The following is an 11475-nucleotide window of genomic DNA, read 5'->3' as shown; positions in this document are numbered from 1 at the left end:
GAGACAGTCTCACATGTCGTATTTTGTGAGACGGATCTCTTATTTGGGTCATCCATGAAAAAGTATTACTTTTTATGCTAATATCAGTATTGCTTTTTATTTTGAATATTGGTAGGGTTGATCCGTCTCACATATAAAGATTTGTGAGACCGTCTCACAAGAGACATACTCTAACAATAAAGTGTCTTTTTCTCTCTTGATCAAAGATGATTTTTCGAAACCAAACTTATATGCATTTTCAATGATTTTTCATGCAAAACATATCTTAAATAAATATGACTAAAATTGTTGCACTTACAACAGACTTAAAACTAAAATAGCTAATCTCATAAATTACAAATCATTATGTTTGTACAAAATTGCAACGTCACGTGTAAAAACTCAATGAAATTTGTGTCAAATGAATCTGCTTTCTTGAACTCTATTTATGTATATACAACAAATTTTTGAGTTTAAAATCATTATCAGAAAACCAATCGTCTTTCATTAAAAGAAATTCAATGATTAGCATAACTTTTTTCAATTAAATAACATATATGTTTACTTTTTTATTGTTGAGAAAGAAGATAGACAGGATAGCGACTTGTCATGCCGATAACTAATATTTTTTGGGGTTTGATCACTCGGGTCTGAATTTCATTGAAACAACTTAAATATAAATAAAAAGTATTATTTTAGTAGTGTTAAACCTTATTTTGATTTATTTTTTGTTTAGAAAATATAGATATAGTTATATTTGATTATATGTATATAGTTTATATTTTAAATTTGGATAAATACATTTTTTATTATTTATATATACATTTAATATCTTTAAATGTTGAAATATATTATTTATTATATTATATTATTATTTTATGTAATATAACAGTTTTTCGATCCGACTAGTTCAATCTTTTTTATTTTTTTAAAGTAGAGGCATGCATGCCTAATTTAACATCGTTTCAAAGCACCAATTGGTTTAGATTCCTTAAATGTGGTTTGTCCCTCACCTACTTGAGTTTATCAGCACAATAGAAAAAATCAGCTATTGGGTTGGCAGTTGTAGCAGCAAGATAGATTGACGTTTCGATCACCGGTCTGGTTATGAAACTTTTTTTGGAAACTAATAACCTACAGAGAACCCTACTCGGACTAACACGAATTACTTCTGACCGAATAATTATTTTACTCAAAATGTCTACCAAAAATCTGATTGGATAAGGTTAAATGATAAATGTAAGCCCTAACACATGGTAGCCATTGCACAAGAACGCCCCGAGTGGAAAACTTGTAAAATCGACAAGCTCGACGCCCTATAAAACTAATATAGCTTGGAAAATACAAAAGTTCGATCAGTTCGTACCCGAGAAGTCGACATAGCATGAAAAATACAAAAGTTCGATCAGTTTGGACCCAAGAAGTCAACACAACTTGAAAAATAAAAAAGTCCGATCGGCTCGACACATCATAAGCTCAACAAAACTTGGACAACACCGAAGTCCACCGATAAGCTTGAAACATCGTAAGTCCAACACATCTTAGAAAATACATAAGTCCGACCAACTCGGCACATTATAAGCCCAACAAAATGACAAATACATAACAGTTTGACAAATACATAAGCCCAACACAACTTGAAAATTACAAAAGTTTTACTAGCTCGGCACCTCACAAGCTCAACACGACTTGGCAATTACAAGTTCAATACATTGATTTTAACATTTCATTTTTTGATCAGAGTAGATACCTCGCCCGAATAAGAGTTTCAACACTCAGTAAAATTTTGACAATTTATTTCTTATTCGGGTAAAAATCCTACTCGGATTATGTTTTGCTTATTGTTTGGATATGTATTCTACATGAATGCAAGGTTCAATACTTCATGAAAATTTTTATACATTATTTGTTACTCGGGTAAATAAGATGCTCCTGTAAGAACAACAATTGTACAAAGAAAAGTGCATTTGTTTAAAACAAAAGAGCCAAGCTATAACAAACAGAAAAACATGTAAATTAAGGAAAAGAAAATCAAGGCCCCACCTCGGAAACCTCGCGCTCCTCGGGAATATCCTCGAGGACCTTCTCAACATTTAGAAAAAAAGTCGGGTGCTCGGATTCAGGATACCCTGAGCCAAGCATCCCTAGAAGCCCTGCTCGAAGCATTCCAAAGCCTTGTCTAAGCAGAGAGCCGCGAACTCCTTGAACTTGATAAAATCCTATTTCTTTCTAGTCCAAAGAGTCTCGGCCTCCTGCTGTTGGCTCTGCAGCTGGGACTCCAAACTAAGAGCCTCCCCGGCTAGTCGAGCCCTTTCCCGCTCTGCCAGCGCGGACTGCTCCAGAACCTCTTCTAGCTTGGCGAGGAGAGAGGCATCCTCCTCAATTGCCCGAGCCTCCGTGGCTCGAAGTTGTTGCATCAACTCCCTGTGCTGGGCTCAGACATCATCTAAGTTCTTTTGAAGGGTCTCAGCGGCTGTTTGGACTTACATGGGACGGAGAGAGTGCTCCCTGACCCATAACATACCATGCACGGAAGGGAAATAAAACAAGTGAATAAAATTGTGCACGGAAAATTGAGAGACTAAAAATACGAAGTATACTTACCCGGGGAAATCCAAGGGACATCTGATCGGCCCTCTGCACTCGGTGCAAGTCTGCATTAGAAATTAACCTTTCGCCTATGTGAAACCAAATGGAAGCATGATGGGAGTAATCTTTCGCATATTAAGAAAGATTTAAAATCATGACCGCGTATTAATTTAATGCCAAAAATTTTATATGTGGTTTAACATTTGGAATTGCTGATTGGTAAGATTTAAAATAAATGAATTATATTGGAATTACACAATAATAAATAGAGGAAAGGTCAAAGGGATAGAGTTTAAAAGCGTGCTTACTTTGGTATGATTCCCTCGACCACATTAATAAAGGAGAATTCAGTGTCAAGCCCACTCCAACTATGGCTAATTACGGAATGGATTCCTTAGAAGATGAAGCATCATTTAGATCTCTACCCTTACGCACTCTACTTCGTTCAAAGCCCGTCAAATGTTTCTCATACCAACACCAATAACGATGATATATCATTCATCGAAACAGCTTGTTGATCAACATCAACCCGATTTACTCGTCATCTCGTGGATCCCATAAAAACCGTGGTCGATAAATATTGAAAAATCAATTCTTCGACGACGACGACGAGTTTTTTGGTGATCATAGGAAGGAAAAAGGGTGGCAGCAATACTTTTCATTGAGGTATTCGAATTCTTGGTGGTGGATTTGCATGTAGTTGGCTTGGAGGTTTTTGGTGAGTCTGATTATTGCGTCGATCGTTTTATGTAACGAGATATTAATTTATAATATGAAATTTTGTTCGGTACATTAGTTTTTCGTGTTAGAAATTTTCTGAAAAATCATGTTTTTAAACATATATAAACATGATAAATAATATGCGGAAGCGGATCGAGAATTACCTCCGGCCATTGAAAATTTGTTGAAGCTTTCTGATTTCCTTTAGATTGAAGCCTTCTAAAACACTCCAACACTCCTTTAGATGATGTATTTGCTGTATGAGATTGTGTGTTTAGGGACCTCAATGCCTTCGGTATTTATAGGCACACTCAAACCATCACCGAGTGATTTGGGAGCTCGAGATTCAAATCAAATTTGTATACGCATCTCAATTTTCAAAATTTGAGGCTGTCGTGTACAAATTTTCAACACGTTTATTTTACGGGTCACTATTTTCTTACATTCTCCCACTTGATCCGTATATCTCATTTATCATAGGAGAAATTAAAATACATGAATCATGGCGATAGGTCATCTAAAAACGATTATTATCTTCCATGTATTACAATGTATTATATCTCTCAAATAACTTAATGAATAAATCCTATGTTTATTCGAGGTCCTACTTTATTGATATTTCTCGAATTAATGAATATGCGCACAACAAATATGAGAAAATATCACATCTTAGTTTCATTAATTTGTTCTTACAACAAAATTACATAAAGGAACCAAGTCCCATTCTTTCTGTATGATCCTTAAATTTCAATGGTGGCATGCCCTTAGTCAAAGGATCCGCAATCATCAATTCAGTGCTAATGTGCTCGATAAGTAACTTCTTATCTTTAACACGTTCTCGTATGGCTAAATACTTAATGTCGATGTGCTTGCTTCGACTACCACTTTTGTTATTTTTAGCCATAAAAACAGCAGCTGAATTGTCACAATATATTCTTAATGGCCTAGATATAGAATCCATAATTCTAAGCCCTGAAATGAAACTCTTCAACCATACACCATGTGAGGTTGCCTCAAAACAAGATACGAACTCAGCTTCTATAGTGGAAGTAGCAGTTAATGTCTGCTTTGCACTTCTCCAAGATACAGCTCCACCAGCTAGCATAAAAATATATCCTGAAGTGGATTTTCTTGAATCAATGCAGCCAGCGTAGTCTGAATCAGAGTAGCCAATTACTTCCAAATTCTCAGTTCGTCTGAACATAAGCATATAATCTTTGGTCCCTTGAAGGTACCTCATGACTTTCTTTGCAGCTTTCCAATGGTCTAAACCTGGATTACTCTGATATCTTCCCAACATCCCAACAACAAATGCAATGTCAGGTCTAGTGCAAACCTGAGCATACATCAAGCTTCCGACAGCAGAAGCATAAGGAATGTTTTTCATTTGTTCCCGCTCTAGATCATTCTTTGGGCATTGGCTCAAATTGAATTTATCGCCTTTCACAACAGGAGCTATACTTGGTGAACAATCTTTCATCCGATATCTCTCTAAAACTTTGTTGATATAGGTTTCTTGAGACAGACCTATAATACCTCGAATTCTATCTCTATGTATCTTAATGCCAATGACATAAGATGCATCACCCATATCCTTCATATCAAAATTTTTAGAGAGAAATTGTTTCACCTCATATAACAAACCCTTATCATTGGTTGCAAGTAATATATCATCCACATATAGAATAAGGAAACAAATCTTGCTCCCACTGACCTTCTGGTATATACATTGATCCATGAGGTTCTCAACGAATCCGAATGAAGAGATAACATCATGAAATTTTAAATACCATTGACGGGAAGCTTGTTTCAATCCATATATAGATTTCTTAAGCTTACAAACCAATTGCTCACCATTACTAGAGAAGAATCCTTCAGGTTGTTTCATATAAACCTCTTCCTCTAGTTCTCCATTGAGAAAAGCTGTTTTCACATCCATTTGTTGCAAATCTAAGTCAAAATGTGCAACTAATGCTAGAATGATACGAAGAGAATCTTTTTTAGATACAGGAGAAAAAGTCTCCTTATAATCGATTCCTTCTTGTTGAGTGAATCCTTTAGCAACGAGTCTTGCTTTATACCTTTCAATGTTGCCTAATGAGTCTTTCTTTGTTTTGAAGACCCATTTACATCCAATGGCTTTTACACCATCAGGCAACTGAACAAGATCCCAGACTCCATTAACTGCCATAGAATTCATCTCTTCTTTCATAGCATTAAACCATAGTTTTGACTCATTACAACTCATGGCTTGTGAAAACGTTTCAGGATCATTTTCGGCTCCGATGTTAAAATCCGATTCTTGTAAATACACAACATAATCACTAGATATTGCTGATCTTCTTATTCTAGTAGATCTCCTAAGGTTGTTTGGTTGATCAACAATTTCTTGTTGTTCTTCATTAACAACTTGATCTACTGGATTTTCATCAGCAATTTGTGGAACTTCATTAACTGGTTGTCTAACACCCATTTGGTCTTGAGGGGTGTGAATAACGACCAATCTGTCCATTGAATAAGAGGGTTGTGCATTAATGTGATCATTCTCAAAAACTATGTCATGATCACTCCCACTAATCAAGTCATTTTCAAGAAATTTTGCATTTCTTGATTCCACAATTCTAGTGTTGTGAGATGGACAATAGAATCTGTACCCTTTGGATTTTTCGGCATACCCAATGAAATATCCACTTATAGTTCTTGGGTCCAGTTTCTTTTCATGTGGGTTGTAAACTCTTATTTCAGAAGGACAACCCCAAACGCGTATATGTTGTAAACTCGGTTTCCAACCTTTAAATAACTCAAATGGCGTCTTTGGGACAGCCTTGGTTGGAACTCGGTTTAATATATACACAGCTGTCTTAAGAGCTTCAGTCCACAAAGATTTATGAAGTTTAGAGCTAAGAAACATGCTCCTCACCATGTCCAATAATGTTCGGTTTCTCCTCTCAGCTACGCCATTTTGGTCCGGAGAACCAGGCATAGTATATTGGGCAACAATCCCATGTTCTTGAAGAAACTTCGCAAACGGACCAGGTGCTTGTCCATTCTCAGTGTATCTACCGTAATATTCTCCACCTCTATCAGTTCTCACGATCTTAATATATTTTCCACATTGCTTCTCCACTTCAGCCTTAAAAACCTTAAAGGCTTCAAGTGCTTCGTTTTTATTATGAAGCATGTAGATATACATGTATCGTGAGTAATCATCAATGAAAGAGATGAAGTATTTCGGACTTTGCATGTCCATATCTGGACAACAAATATCTGAATGTATGATTTCTAATATTTCTGTACTCCTCTTGGCACCCTTTTTAGACTTATTAGTCTGCTTTCCCTTAATGCAATCCACACAAGTCTCAAAATCAGTAAAATCTAAAGTACTGAGTACTCCATCATTTACTAATCTTTTAATCCTCTCTATGGAGATGTGTCCCAATCTCCGATGCCATAATATAGAGGAATCTTCATTTATAACACATCTTTTAATACCTCCTTGAACATGCATAGTGGTGTTATTATTTTGTAAATAAATAGAGAAAAGACCATCAACCATTGTACCATTTCCAATAAGATTTGATTTATAAAACAAATTTATTGATTTATCCAAAAACTGAAATGAATAACCAAGGGGTACAAGTTTTGAAACCGAAATTAAATTCCTAGAAAAACTAGGAACATAAAATGTCTTTTCCAATTTTAAAATATAACCACTATTCAACACTAGGCAGCAAGTCCCAATAGCCTCCACATGCGAAGACATCTTGTTTCCTGAATAGATGCTCCGCTCATTTTCTATTGGCTTCCTTAGGTTTTGCATACCCTGCAAGGTATTTGTAACATGGATTGTAGAACCAGAATCAATCCACCATGTGTTATAAATCATATTAACCATATTAGATTCATAACAGACAAATGAAGTAGGAATACCTTTCTTTTCAAGCCAGTCCTTAAATTTATTGCAATCCTTCTTCATGTGTCCCGTCTTTTTACAGAAGAAACACTTGGATTCTTTCTTAATGTCAGGTTGAGGTGGAATTATTCCTTTTCCTTTTCCTTTTCCCTTGACTTTGGCTTGTTTCTTATACTTTCCTTGTGTAATCATAAAGACATTATCACTTGTTTCCATCAACAGCCTTCCTTCCTCTTGAACACACATGGTCATTAATTCATTGATTGACCATTTATCCTTATGTGTATTGTAGGAAATTTTGAAGGGTCCATATTGTTGTGGAAGAGTGCATAAAATGTAGTGCACAAGAAAAGTTTCAGACATTTCCACTTCAAGTGTCTTGAGCCGAGCCGCTATGTCCCGCATTTTCATTATGTGCTCTCGCACACCTCTCACACTGGTGAGCCTTAATGAAGAGAATTCCATAATTAGGGTGCTCGCAAGTGCCTTATCTGAAGACTGAAATTGTTCATCAATAGCCTTCAGTAATTCTTTGACATTATTATGCTGGTCAACAGAACCACGCATACCAGCAGAGATTTTGGTCTTTATGAACATTACGCAGAGTCGATTAGATCGCTCCCATTTTTCATAAAGATCAACATCATCCGGAATGCTGTTTTCAGTAATAGCAAATGGTTCGTCTTTCCGTATAGCATAATCAATATCCATCCACCCTAATTGAAGAAGAATTCTTTCTTTCCATATTTTATAGTTGTCGCCCTTTAGTTCGGGAATGTCACATTTCATATCAGAAAAACTCGCAGGTTGCATAACTGCACAAAATATAATATGCTTAAAATTTTGAGACAATATCATGTTTTACCAATGTAATTCAAAAAATCTAGTGACATAAAATTTGCCTGTGGGCTAAAATTTTAATTCAATAAGATTTTTCTGTAACTTTATGATAAAACTATCAAATTGTATTTTTCTTAACTCCTGTGGGTAAATTAAGAAAAATATAATTTGATATTTTAACCTAATTAGTTATATAAATATAATAAAAATCCATGTGGGGTAAAATTTATTATGTTTATATAATTAATTACAATTGATGTCCATTATGTGATCCAAATCCACTTAATGCATAATTTTCCATAATTAAGGATGCTGTGGCTATTCCTCAATTATTTAAAATTATACGGTTCACCGGACAAAATTTTGGCTTTACTTTATGCTTTATATAATAATTATTTCGCAATCAACACTTTCCAAGAGTGCTCCCAGGAAAGATAGGTAGTGCTAAGGCCCTTTAAATACCTAACTCCTAGACAGAGCAACGTTCCTCAGGGAGACCAGTGGCTAGTCAAGGCAGTTTAAACCGATCTATGAAGAACTCCCTCAGATCATGTTTTCTTACGTCACCTTATAATTATTATTCTACTTAATTATCCACATTTATGTGAATCTTTATAAGCCAAATTTTTTTTTTTATTAAATAACTTTATATTCACATTTTTACTTAATATGAACAAATATGTTCCCCATCAGTTTTTCTCTTAAATCAGAGTAGTGATAAAGTGAGGATCACATTTACGTGAAAATGTGTGCTCCTCATCAGTTTTTCTCTTTTATCAGAGTAGTGATAAAGTGAGGATTATTTGTTCATTTGTGAACATCTGAAATATTTTATTTTATTATATTCACATTTTACTTGATATGTTCATTTCAAATTATAAACAACTCAATATAATTTAATATGAACATAATGTGAATATTAATTTACCAAAATATTTTTCAATACAATTTGCATTTAAAAAACTCAAAAATAAATGCAAGTATAATATTAAATTTATTATTATTATTAATATTTAAAAACAATAATAATAATAAAATAATTATAACCAACATGTGGGCACGTCCCACATGTTTAATCAATTTATTTATTTAATTTTTTTTTTNCTTCTTCCTTTCCTTCCAAGAGTTTCATTTCAAGAATCAGTCGAGAATTTCAACCGAAAATTAAGTTCTTCTCCGGTTATATTCAAGAAGAAATTTCAGGTATTTTTTCTTAATATTTATGTTATCCAAACTTCATGCTAACCGATTTTCAGAAAATAAAAAAAAATTCAAGGCAGAGGTATTGAGTTGCTCTGATACCAAATGTTAGAAATTTTCTGAAAAATCATGTTTTTAAACATATATAAACATGATAAATAATATGCGGAAGCGGATCGAGAATTACCTCCGGCCATTGAAAATTTGTTGAAGCTTTCTTATTTCCTTTAGATTGAAGGCTTCTAAACACTCCAACACTCCTTTAGATGGTGTATTTGCTGTATGAGATTGTGTGTTTAGGGACCTCAATGCCTTCGGTATTTATAGGCACACTCAAACCATCACCGAGTGTTTTGGGAGCTCGAGATTCAAATCAAATTTGTATACGCATCTCAATTTTCAAAATTTGAGGCTGTCGTGTACAAATTTTCAACACGTTTATTTTACGGGTCACTATTTTCTTACATTTCGTACTTTTGTTTCTTCGTATTATCGAAATTAAATTTTAATCCAATTCAATTTTTTGGAAATTATATCTGAAACGTCGATGTGACATTATACGTAAAAGTCACTTCGATAAAAAAAAAAAACAAAAATTACAGCAATAAAAAATAGTGGACAGACATAAATAATCAAAATAGAGGAGGAAAAAAATACATTGCAATTTTTCTGAATTTACATATTATTCGTCTGTGGTGTCTATCTGTAGATTCTGTGCGTGGCATATGCTCAAATAAATATTTTGAAACTCCCATCATTTTATGGAAATTTTTTATACAAAATTTATGAAACTCGTGGGTCAGTATGAAGCCCAATAAATATAGGCCCAAAAAGGTAAAGCCCGTATGAACCGAGAGGACTCAAATTAGGCCTCAAATATTGGAAAAAAGATGGTCATTCTTTAAATAAAACAAAATTCTAACTTTATCCTGAGTTTTCTAAAAATATACATTTGGCATCTTATAAGGTCCAATATGTCAGTTTAAATCAAACTGTTAAAACATTTATAGATAAAATAAGTTGATAAAAAGAGGAAAAATATATTACATGAGAACACAAATAAATCATTATTGTGGGTATTTTTTTATTATTTAAAATATAGGTCTCTCGTGAGACAGTCTCATAGATCTTTATTCGTGAAACGGGTCAACTCTGTCCATATTTACAATAAAAAGTAATATATATTTTTTTATGTGTGACCCAATTAGAATATTCGTTTCACAAAATTGACTCATGAGACTGTCTCACATGAGTTTTGTATGTTTTAAATTAATACAAAAGATTTTTAGAAAATAATTACTTTTAGACATCTTACATTATCACGAAATATAAGATCGTTTATTAATAGAAAAATTAATAAATACTTTTAGACATCTTATAGTATCCCATAAGTTCGATCCTTAGTATTTGGCAATTAATATGGGGGTCAATTATTATAGTTTATTTATGCTCTATTTAATGTTATATATACCTCACTTTATCAATTAATTTTATATGTAAAGTGGAATTTAAATTATATTAAAGTTATTTTATCTGGGGAATAAATGAGCTGCTCTCACGATGAAGGCAGGTTACCATGATCTTGACCAAAATTTTTTTTGAAAAGGATATTTGGTTAAATTGTTATTTTAAAAAATCTCGTCCAAAAAGTCAAAAGTAAGGAATTAGAAAACATGAATTCAAGATTTGTGCGTTACCTTTTCTCTAGGAGTTACTTTGGATTCCAATATACGAACGAGTGATTATCAGTGAAACGGTTTTATGGATCTATATAAATAACACGTGTTGATCTGGTAGATATCTAGACTAAAAAATAATACTTTTGATACATAAAAAAAAATTCATGGTTCACATAAATTGCTCTGTCAGACAATCTCATAAAATTTTTGTATACATAAAAAGTAGACTAAAAAAAGTGAAATATAGATTTTACTACTGCAATTTTTCTAAAATACTAACAAATAAATGGATGAAATTTTTATTGCAATAGAACTTATATATAAAACAAATTCATATATTTTTAATTAGTAGATGTGACAGCCCTAATGGTGGGATCTTATTCCGCGTTCATTAATTAAGTGACAGTAGAAATAAAACATAAGTAGAAACATTCATAAAGAAAAATTTATAGTTTTTTTTTAAAAAAAAAAAAAGTTTATCGATAGTGGTAAACAATATATTATTAAATAAAGCTTAACATTTAATATCTCTCCCACTCACAACTATATCATATA

This window comes from Primulina huaijiensis, chromosome 2, assembly GCF_012295235.1.
Source record: "Primulina huaijiensis isolate GDHJ02 chromosome 2, ASM1229523v2, whole genome shotgun sequence".
Classification (NCBI taxonomy): Eukaryota; Viridiplantae; Streptophyta; class Magnoliopsida; order Lamiales; family Gesneriaceae; genus Primulina; species Primulina huaijiensis.
The sequence above is the reverse complement of the archived record's forward strand: the minus strand, read 5'-3'. Positions refer to the sequence as shown.